This window comes from Corvus brachyrhynchos, unplaced genomic scaffold (genome assembly GCF_000691975.1).
Source record: "Corvus brachyrhynchos isolate BGI_N302 unplaced genomic scaffold, ASM69197v1 scaffold49, whole genome shotgun sequence".
Lineage (NCBI taxonomy): Eukaryota > Metazoa > Chordata > Aves > Passeriformes > Corvidae > Corvus > Corvus brachyrhynchos.
The window spans coordinates 384,562-396,157 of record NW_008240029.1 but is presented as its reverse complement, the minus strand read 5'-3'; the positions used below and the strand labels follow the sequence as shown (position 1 = coordinate 396,157).

Below are 11,596 nucleotides of genomic sequence, written 5' to 3'. Positions count from 1 at the left end.
CTGCTTAGAGGCTTTCTTGTGGGAAAGGGGCGTGAACTTTGCAAAGTATAACTTGGTGTAGGTAAACAATAAAACTGGAGCACGATGCTCAAATAGTATCGGTGTTCGTGTCGTGTCTCAGGCTGGCTCTCCTGCACCTGGGACCACCCCCCCCGCTAAAGGCGAGCACATTGCAGAGACAGGAAAAGGCAGCGAACACTGTGCCAGTGACACAGCGGATCTGGCAGAGCAATCGTGGCTCTCTGCATGTGGGAAGTGAGAAGATGGGCCGACAGACCTCTGCAAGCCGCCCAACCCGCGCCGCCGCCCGACCCACACCACTACAGCCAGGGCTCGCATCTGCTGCAGACCCTCATGAGCTGATGCCATGCTGGAGAAAAGAACTGAGTGGACCGATGGCCCCTTCCTCGGGGGTAGGAGAGCTGCAGCATTTGCACCAGCTTGTGCGGGAGCAGCTGCGGGCTAGGCATGTCACTCTTGCAGCTGGTCCATAAAACTCTCCTGTTTTCCTTATTCAAAATGTTGCCACAATCCTGGACCCTATCGTAAAGATTGCTTTTTTACCGTAGCACCTTATGACCCCCCCCCCATTGTTTTGATTGCTTTTTGTGATGGATAATAATTCCGATTTTTAAGCTCTTTTCAAACAGAAATTAACTGATATGTTTTTTCAAAGTACTCTTTTCCTACTTGAAGAAACTGGAAGAACAGCTCCCACATTGCTGCTTCCTTGATGTAGAAAAGGTTACCACTGAAATGAAAGACCATAAAAACCTCTCATTCTGCAGCAACTTCTGAATCGGGGCTTGTTACCTTTTGAAACCACTTAGAGAGTTAATGTTATTATAATTGTAATGTCCAGAGCCTGGACTTACATACATTCTGTGAAATGGTGAAGTATTTAAGCAGTTGAATGTTGCAGTGGGGATACTGCAACACGCATATATCAAAGCAGGAGTCCCGTGGAAAGGAAATATATATGGACAGACAGATTCTTGCTAGATGTTTCAGAGATGTTTATTTCTCCAGCCGCATGGCCGGAGCTCTGCCCAGGAACTGTTCCAGTCACGGGACCAAGGGTCCTTCTGCCCGCGCAGGGAACACAAACCAACCAATGGGAACAAGGCTGAGCAGGGGCAGGGAAACCCCGTGTCTGTGCCCTCAGGGCCCCTCTCCCAGGGCTACACGGCAGGGGAGGGACCCCAACACCTCACCCGTTTTATTTTAATAAAAGGAGAATGAAAACAACTGGATAAACATAACAAGAACAGTTTCAAAACAAAACAGGCCACCCTCCTGAGTCTTTAAATGTCCAATCAGATTCTGTGGAACATCTTAGGGCTGACAGAAGGGAGACAGGACTCTCTGAGCATGCTTTGTGGGGAAACTGAGGCAGGAGAGGGTTTAACTTCTTCCCTCCCCCTTTTCATCCCCCACTCGGCATTGGAAAGGGATTTTTGGGGAAACAATTGGCAAAAGCATGGTTTTGTGAGGGAAACCATGGGTGAAAAAACGGATTAGGAATACACTGGGGGTAATAGGACATAGGGTAAAAGGGAAAGGTGGGATTAGGAAAGGGAGACTGTAGGGGGGGCTTACAATGGAGATATTGTCTAATATGACTACGATTTTTTGCATATATACTGCCTTTTACAGAAACACCATCAGGCCCAGTGACCTGCGATGCTTGTAACCCTTTTCTACCTCGTGTAATTTTGAATTCCACTACCTCTCCATCTCCCAAGCTTGGGATGCATTTTTCAGGGTTATTCTTTTTAATAGCAGTTCTATGCACGAATACGTCTTGCTGGTTGTCACACGTTGTTATAAAACCATAATTTTGCTTAACATTACACCATTTTACTATCCCTAATATCTTAGTTACTATGATCTTTTCCTTTTTCCGAGTAGCTGCTGTTTTCTGTCTCGCTGTGTCTTTGCTCTCTCTTTTGGTCGCTCCCGTGTTGGAATTGTCGGGGCTGCTGGTGCCTGCGCGCTCTTCCTGGGCACTTTGCTTATTTTTGCTCTGAGTGCTTGTTGTTCTATTTGATGTACTGTTTTACTGTTCATAGTAAGAAAACTGCATGTTATGTTACACATTTTCCAGAATTTGGTAAGTTGAAATATGTTCTTGTTATGATTGATAACCTTTCCACATATATTTTTGCTTCTGCCCATACAGGTGAGCATGCAGAATGGGCCCATAGCACTCTCAAGTCCATACCATTAAAACAAAAAAAGGGGGTGCAAAGATGGGGTATACCCCTCATAAAAGACTGCAAAAAGCTTTATATGTTCTTAATTTTTCAATCGCATTCAGAATGATCACAGGCTCACTTAGGAAAAGCTGAGGTATTTGGTAGGAATCTTGAAAGTGGAAAATGAGAAGGCCCCTTTCCGTTGATAACCTGGGGGCAAAGATATGCTTGTGTTTCCACAGATTCCAGTGCAAGAGTGGTCCAACCAGCCTTGGATACTACTCCAGCCTCATAATCAGCTTGTGGGGAACATAAACTCTTCTGAAGTCATATTCCTAACTGATATTAATAAAGTTTTTAGGCAATTTTGTAGGTATTTTAGGGAAACCCTCTCAGTCAAGGCTTGAGGCTCTGGCCAAGCCCTAGCCCTGGCTGACTGAGGATTATACCATCAGACCCAGGTGTTTCTGCCCTAAAGGCATAATCAAGTCACTTTGAATTGTTGATTTGATCTTATAAAAGCTGAACCCTCTTTCAAAGTAAACTTGGAAGTCTTGCCTGGGAAAGACTCTCCAAGTCTTCACTATGAAATAGGACCTCCCCGCAACTGCAGACTGTGGGTGATGGTAAAAGTTTTAGACAACTTTATGCTGTTTAAGTTCAATCTGTTTAATCACTGTCTTCATACATAGGACTAGTTATTGGGTGTTTTCATCTATCCCCCTGTTCACAGGAAAAATACTTCTTTTGTGAGGAATGGAGCTTATTTGGTTCGGGCAGTGGGCCAAACATGTTCTAATGTTAGAAGTGTTTTGTTTCATGATTCTTGTTTGTATAAAACAAAAAAGAGGGAATTGTAGGAAGAGATGGGATATAGTTGAGTTGTGGGCTGTAGGACCTGCCTGCAGAGGCACGTGGCAGCACAAAGAAGCACATGGCAGCACAAAGGAGCTTGTCCCCCCCAGACCCTGGGGGGAGGAGGTGTCACACGGCAGCCCCCTACGGAGAGGAGGCTGCCAGGAGCTGATAGACGGGTGAACAGCGAGTGATCACCCCATAGAAGGACATTTAGGAAGTGTGTTGCTGATGTGGCAACACAGGATAGGTCACATAGTGAGAATTGCCATGTAAGGAAATACTGTGCCTTGAAAAAGTGTAGAGACCAGCTCGTTTCTTTGAATAAACTATTCAGATTCCCTGCTGGTCTGAGTCTGTGTCTCAATCATCAACACGATTCAAGTGCATTTTACACAATACTTTAGATGTCAAACTCTTTTGCCTCTTTCTCTTAAGGCAAGCTGAAAACTATCACGATTTGGAGAAGGCCTTCACAAGAGATTCTGCTCTGCTAAACCATCGACAAAAGAGCTACATACTTGCGAAAAAAGTCTAAAGAATCTCATTGTTAACATAAATGGTCTAGTTTCATTCCTACAGAAGAATCAAAATTCCCATTTTTCGGAAATGGTGTTAGAAATAGGATACCTAGTAGTTGCTCCAGTTGGTTATGATGCCATGAAGATTTTTGCCTTTTCTTTTATACCCGTTATACCATTTTACAACTTCTGTACTCCTAGTGCTTTTTGCCTACATTCTTAGACTTGTTTGTCAAGCTAAGAGACTAAACATTTTAGAAGCTTCGTAGCTAGGGATCAGTGTGCCCCAGACCCCAAGGTCCTCTCCGGAACACATTCTGTAAACCAAGATAGAACCATCCAGGGGAAGGTTCCTTGGGGAGGGGGGCTCACTTGAGCCTCTCATTGGGTAATCTTTGATAGATATGCTAATTAGTAAAACCTATAATGTTATACCCAATGGTGGGGGGGGAGGGGGACACAGATATAGACTTGGCGGGGTGCATCTCAATGCATATGACCGGGACGTGTACACCTAAGGATCCTTAAAATAAATACCAAGGTAAAATCCCTTTTCCCCTTCTAACCATGTATGACTCTTGATTTTAAGACCAGGAAAAGGCATCAGTTAGAGCTAGAGTAACAGAAATACAGCAAATTCTCACCATGTAAGAACATTGGCTAGATTAAGGAGGCAATGCTCCTGTGAGTTTACAAGCAAATCTATCCTATCATCCATGTTACATTCATCAGTTCCGCTGTAGTAAAGAGTATACCATTCCAGAAATTGTCACATTTCATTAGCTAATAGATCCAGCTACACCTGAAATACTTCATTATATCAGCTCTCTCACACTGAGGTTGCACTCAATCTTCATGTGAGCATAACACTCTTCCAGAAAGCACACGAAAACTTCAATTCTGAATACAGTACATCAGTTATTTGAATGGAAATTCCCAAATCTATTAGCATGTACAGAAAATTTCATGGACATAGTAAACAAATAAAACTGGTGCCCAATTTAGTGTCATTAAAAAATAAATGGAGCAAGCTGACCACTCTTGGGAACTGTCTTAAGACGGTTCATGACTTACAGGAAGACCTTGATTTGCTCCGCTTGCATGCTTCATTTCTCTCACCACTTCAAGTATAATGAAGTGAACAAACATGCCTGCTCGAACATTCCAGCTGTTTTGAGATATTTTTCCTTCTCAGCTCTACAGGTCTTTAGAACACTACACATAACTGTAACAGCAGCCAGTTGCATAACACCCAGATGCATAAGTGAAAGCAAGTAAACTGAACAATCAAAAAATGTTAATACAGCCAATGCTCCCTCTACAAGCACTGTAAAAGAAGCATCCATTTCCTTGAAGACTTCTCCCACAGCAGCAACACCCGCAGCCTTGTTCTAAGCACAAGGATGCACAATTCCACCTGGTTAAGCAACATCAGGCATCACCATGCAAATGAATGCAACCTGAGAAATTCAAGTTGCTTTGCAAGCGGTCGGAACAGTAACCAAATCCCAAAAGACAGAAAATGGATTCAAGGAAGCTGTGTCAAACTCTTTTCCTTCATATCATTTTACTTTTCAAGCTATGTTAGTGATGACTATCTCAGTATGAATCAGAACAGCAAGAACATGTGGCAGCAAAGTCTGCTTTGCTTATATTTCAGTCCTGTGCTCCAAATGTTAATCACCACATTCTTTAAAAACAAAATGAAAACAAATCAAAAAATCTATAAAAAGGAAGGAACCTAACCCTTGCCCTCCCCTGCTACAGCTGAGCAGAGGAGAGAAAAAAATTAAACGAAGGGTTCATGAGATGAGATAAGGACCAGGAGAAAACACTCCAAGAGCAAAACAGGCTCAACTCAGAAGTACAAAGTAAATTTATTACTAACAAAGTCAGAGGAGGATAATGAGAAATAAAATAAGCCCTTAAAAACACCTCTTCTTCCCCCAACACCTCCCTCCTTCCCACCAACAGCACAGGGAGACAGGGCATGAGGGTTTGGTCAGGTCATCACCCGAGATTTTTCCACTGCTCAGGGAGAGGAGTTCTTCCCCTGCTACGCCATGGGGTCCCTTCCCACAGGAGACAGTTCTCCATGAACTCCTCCAGCATGGTTCCAATCTCACAAGCAGCGGTCCTCCCAAAACTGCTGCAGCATGGGTCACTCTTCCATGGGGTGCAGTCCTCCAAGGACAGGCTGCTCCAGCTTGGAAGCAAGGGGCCCCTCTTGATCACCGCCTCCTCTACATATCCACCCACTCCAGTATGGACACCTCCCTCACAGGCTGTGGGTGGATCTCTGCATACCCGTGGACCCCCATGGACTGCAGGGGGACAGCCTGCCTCGCCATGGTCATCACCACAGCCTGCAAAGGAATCTTGGCTCTGGCACCTGGAGCACTTCCTGCCTCTCCTTCTCCACTGACCCTGGTGTCCCCATGTTGTTTCCATCACATGCTCTCACCTCCTCCTCTTCTCTAGCTGGAAAAAACTGTGCCCCCACTTTGTTTTGATTTTCTTCTTAAATATGTTACCACAGAGACATTACCATCATCTCTAAATGGCCCATCTTTGGCCAGTGGCATATCCATCTTCAGACCCATCAGGGATTGCCTCTGCTGGACATGGTGGAAGCTTCTAGCAGCTTCTCAGAGAAGCCATCTCCATGGCTCCCTTGCTACTAAAAACCAGGCTGTACAAAACCAACATAATTTTACTCACATTTCAGTCCAGCTCAGCCTAACCACATTTTCTGCATTAAGCAGAATAACTACGTTTTCACAAAATCTCACACCTGCTGGGAATGTAGTCTCGCTTCAAAGCACACAAATAAAGGTGCTAACCAGGACAACTGGGTCTTTGTATGCAGTGTCAATTCATTGAACTACTGGTTGCCTTCTTCACAAATGAGCACAAGCCATTAGAAAACAATTCTCAAAGATTCTTCTGATTATTTATCAGTCCCTTCTAGCAACACGTGATCTTGTACCACATGATCATTGACCTTTTTGAATCTATTGTCTTAGACTAGACTGTGAATCAATGTTAAAGTCCTGGTTTTCCCCAGAAGTACTGTTCTGTACTTCCTCTTTCTTGGTAAGTGGTATGCCATCTCCTGCAGGCCATAATGAAAACTGGAGTGCCTCATTAACTAGTCTCCAGCTTTCAGAAAAGGTCAGTTTGTTGACACACTCTATGACCCTAATATACAAAGAGAACAGCTATTATCTTTTCAGGGAAGAATGAGAATCTGCATTTCAAAATAAAATAGAGTAACACCATGTATACACACAGGGAACAGTCAAAGTGTTTCAATGACATAGAAATAAAAAGCTAAAACTGCAATTTTTTATAATTAGTTTTCTTCAAAGTATCTTTGCACAGCAGAGAGAGCAGGTATTTAACAAAAGAATACTCCCAAGCAAGAGCTAAAAGATTTTGACACGCTACTCTTGCACTTCCTGGGGAATGGGGTTTTAACTGGCTTCTGACATAACTCCTCTAGAGGTTCATTTCCTAGATGGAACTATAAATCCCATGATGCACTTTATCAACCCTAACAATAAAACTACTGTGCTTCACCAAAGCCACTCCTTGGAGAAAAGTCCAGTGCTACCAAGGCTGGGGGTGGGGGCAGGGGGGAGAGAATATCACAAATTAAGCACATTACAGAAAGCAGCACAGAAGTAAAAGCAAAATATTAGACTGAAATGCAGAATTTTTAAGCTGCAAAAGGCAAGAACTCTATGGAAGAATATTAAGTGTCAAGCCAGAATTAAATCTATTTCCTCCTCTGCCCCATCATTAAGCATCTTGAAACACATAAGTAATTTAATATAGACAGACAAATCCTAACATAAGATTCAAGCTTACACGTTTAAATATACTTCTGGAAGGCAGGCAGGCAGGCAGGCAGGCAAAGGAGCAGCAGGGCAGCACCAAAATATTTTACATAACCACAGTATATAAGACAGAAAGAAATTAGACAAGTAAAAGAATATTGGCATCCATAAAATACTGCAGAACCCAAAAAGCTCCTAAATAACACAGAACAGTTGGAATCAACTGCAGCAAGGCCACTGCTGCATATCTGCTGACAGGGAACACCTGCAAGGTTACAAAAAGCACAAAACATGCAACTCCTTTGAAAACAACTATAGAATTGTTAGTCATTTCTTTCCACAGTCATAACTTATAAAGAAAGTGTGTAAGACTTGCCCGTATTTACTTCCTATATTTTACTTATGGATTGAATATGCACTTCTAAAATGTGCATATTGCTGATATTTAAAAAACAGTTCTTCTTTCAACAAACCATACTCAAAGAGCAAAAGCAGCTAAGATAGAGTAGCAGAGTTTTTTAGATGCTTATAACCTTACAGCTCAAAAAAATCCAATACTGGGGCTAGACCAGACAAAACAGAAAGGAATTTTAGGAAGCAGGCTGATAACAATCTCAGTGGTTCAATTGAAACCTACTAATCTAAACATTTATTACTTAAAATCCAGTCTACTACTAAAAAGAAACCCACATTTTCCCCCAGAGCTTGATCTTAAACCTAACCTTAACCCTAACCTATTGAAATTGCCACTGGAAATGCCACGTTTCCCAGAACCTGCAGTAACAGGCTGTACTTGACTTTTGATTTTCCAAATCAAATCCATCTCAACTGAAAATAGAAATAGTCCTAAAGGCTGAGTGTGGCTGATAACTGCAAGAACAATTGAATGACTGCAAAAAAAAGATAGCATGCCTCAGGAATGGCTTATTTCTAACTTAGTGAAATACTTTGTGTTCTTAAAGGAAGTGTTTTCAGAGGTTTTTCAACACAAATTAAATTGATTACATACTAAAATCAATAGCAAATTATCAAACCATAGACCTAGGTTCTCATTTCTTGACCACTGCAACAGTCTATGTGTTTATTAGCTATAATCTGGTAACAACTCATTCATCAAAGCCAGAGGGAACAGTTTGTTACCAAAATCCAGGCAGCTAAAGTTTCTTCATGTATATATAATAAATTTAAAAATATCAAATTACCCATAACCTGGCAGATGTACAATATCAACAATTTGTTAAAAATTACATTTCAATTGCAAACACTACAGAAAAGTTCAGATCCACCAGGTAAACAAAACCTAGCATGTATTTTCAGAAAATCAGATGTTTCCAGAAGTACACAATACCCACAAAGATATTCTTTGCTCTCATAGCTACTATTTCCAGGATACTGACAGTTAGAAAAGTATCCCTTAACAAGTCACTATCACCCGTTCATCTTTAAAACCAGACAAAACAAAGCTTGCATGCACACAAGCTGTATTTCCATGACTAACTCATTCGCCATTAGGAGAAAAGTCACACCAGGCTGTGGAATACAGATCATGTCTCCTTCTTCACTAGCTCCATGAAAGGCAGAAAACAAGGATGCTCACGATGTGGTACACTCACGATGTGGTACAGAACCTAACACTGCTAAAGCTAGGGGTTACAAACCACCCACCTCTGGGAGAAACCTCTAATGGAGTAATCCATTAGCTTGTGGATCCATCCAACAGCTAGGAATGCCTGCCCTGAGCACATCTCACTCTCTCCTGTTACAGCAATTGCACTTCTTACTAAAGCACTGAAGCAGAAAGGGGATAATCTGCATGTACAGCATCCAAAGAGGCAAGACTGGAGGACCTCTAAGCCAGTACACTGTTCTCTGATGTGGAAGGCTCACCTTCAAGCTCCTTCTCACCTTTTCTTCCAGATTGCAGATGAACACCCCAAACACAGTGCTATGGTATCTGTCTGTTCTTGGCTCTCTGAACACTGGATTATTTACCACAACGGTCTAGTCTCAGATTCCAACACCAATTTTACCCCCCTTCTTCACAGTGGGTTGCCCTCAATTACCCCCATGCTGATAAACTACCGACTTACCTGTCTAACAGCAGCAAGCTATCTCTGCTAACCACTACAAACCCAGCCATGGCCCTGAAACAGGAAAAAACCTCAGTATGTCAGAGGATAGAGCTACTGACATTACTACAGCCACAGGACTGGAGATGGAGGATATAGCCACTTCTGCAAAGACAAGAAGCAACAGCAGTATCCAGACACTGACCAGCAGCATGAAAAAAGGTGCAGAATGTAGCATGCAGCTCTCTGGGCCCTCCTCATCCCCTCCAGAGAACAGGTGGCAAGCCAGATGGAAGTGTCCTCTGCGTCACTTTCAACTGCAGCAACTTGCTGAATCACTAGAACAGAGATACGGAAACCTGAGTGCACAAAAAAAGCCCCAAAATGCACTAATCAAGATGAATAAGGATGATTAGGACACAAAAATGTTCTATTTTCGCAACCAAGAAGACTTGCAAAAACCTGAAGTATTTGTCTGCCGAAAGATAAAAGGTGCAACGTGCTTTATATGGCACAAAGAAACCCTGATAGAGAAAATATTTCAGCAGAGACCCTGGTACCCAACAAGGCAATATTACATATTTATAAATATCCCTTGTCAAATTACACACTAGTGATTTCTTTTTACCTTATCTCCTCAAAAGAATTTCAGTAGTACTAGCTGCAGAAAAAAACCAGATACAGAAAAGACCTACAGAAGAAGGAAGCCAACCCATTTTACTTCAACTAAAAAGACAGCTGTAAATACACTTCTTCTATTGATCAATGAGAATGTGCTTACAAAGCATAGAGTCTGAGAAATGGTATGCAAGGTACACAAGGCAGTTCAATGGTACATTGAAAATTTTATGTATGGTCTAATGTACATTCTTCCTTGTATTGAAAAGAGATCAAACTCACATCACAGGATTCCACAGTTTCCCCAACTAAAATGCTCTCCTTCAAGAAAAACAATAACACAGCATTTTAATTGAAAGTAAAATCATATGTCTACAATCACCTTTTCACTCTGCCTGCAAGCATATAGATTTGACCAAATGAGGAGGAAAAAAGATGGCCTCTACTCTGCTTTTTTTTTGTTTGTTTCTGTGGTTAAGGCTTAAAAGTTATCGTCACCAAAGTTTCCTTTTTTCAGTAAATTACTGCAAGACAGAAAGTTAAATTTAAAAAGGTAAGCTTTAGAGGTTTCTCCTGAATATATAAAACCTCATAGACTGTTCTCCAAACACCACCATTCTTTTTCTCACTCCCCAAATCACAAATAAATACATTCCTGAATGGATTCACATCCACTTTCTGCCATCCCCAAAGCTAAGAGAGTGTCTGTGCAGCTCACAGAACTACAAACACGTAACAGCATCTTCCCTTCCTCTGTCTCTGAGGCTGCTTAATTTTCTCAGATCCCTTTCAGTGGACATACACTGAAAGAGGCTGCGTCAACCCATCTGTCCATTAGATTGCTGCATATCAATCTGCCACTTTATGCCTCAAGCAATTCATTATCTCAATTCTGTTATCACACAGGTCTATACCCGCAGAGTAATTAGATTGTAGCATGGTGGGGTGGGCAAGATGAGAGGGGGGTAGGGAGCAAAAGAAAAAAAAAGGTGGACATCTAATCCCTGTGAAGCAAGGCAATGTTAATTTCCTATCGCTGGCAAATCACTACAACAGACCCTGCAGTCTATGAAAATTCTGGCTTAATATATCAAGCACAGAAAGCGATACTCTTTTCCATAAGTTAACGAGTCCTAAATATGCAAATCCAGTTATAATCTTAAACTGTGAAAAAAATAGCAACTTTAAAAGCACAGTTATATGGTGAAATACATCAATACAGAAGACTACAAAATCAAGTGGGGAAAAAGGGTGAGGGGGCACTTACATGCATTAAGTGTATTACCATTATCACTGCAGAGTCCCTCATACTACCATAAACATAAGAAAACCTCAGACTCCCATTTATCAGAAATGGCAGCCTGCTCTATCTCTAGGTGCAAAATACCGTATCGTAGGCTGTTTTTCTGAAACTCACTTTTTATTCAGCATCAAATGGCAGGCTTCACTTTGCGGACATTGGCCTGCCCAAACTTTTAATAACTTTTACATTT

The 11,596-nt window shown here is 41.9% G+C and overlaps 1 protein-coding gene across 12 annotated transcripts in view; it reads right to left on the bottom strand.

Annotated features, from left to right (window-relative positions):
- Positions 1-11,596, bottom strand: part of TNS3 (tensin 3) — a 218,104-nt gene that overhangs the window by 169,851 nt on the left and 36,657 nt on the right. For 9 of the 12 annotated variants that reach the window (XM_017743617.1, XM_017743619.1, XM_017743618.1 and 6 more), the window contains exon 1: positions 9,691-9,822. The exons of 2 other annotated variants lie outside the window; for them this stretch is intronic. The gene's annotated coding sequence lies outside the window, so the exon portion shown is untranslated. Of the gene's footprint in view, positions 1-9,690; positions 9,823-11,596 lie in introns of those variants that run through there. One more of the 12 variants, XM_017743620.1, reaches the window with a different exon arrangement.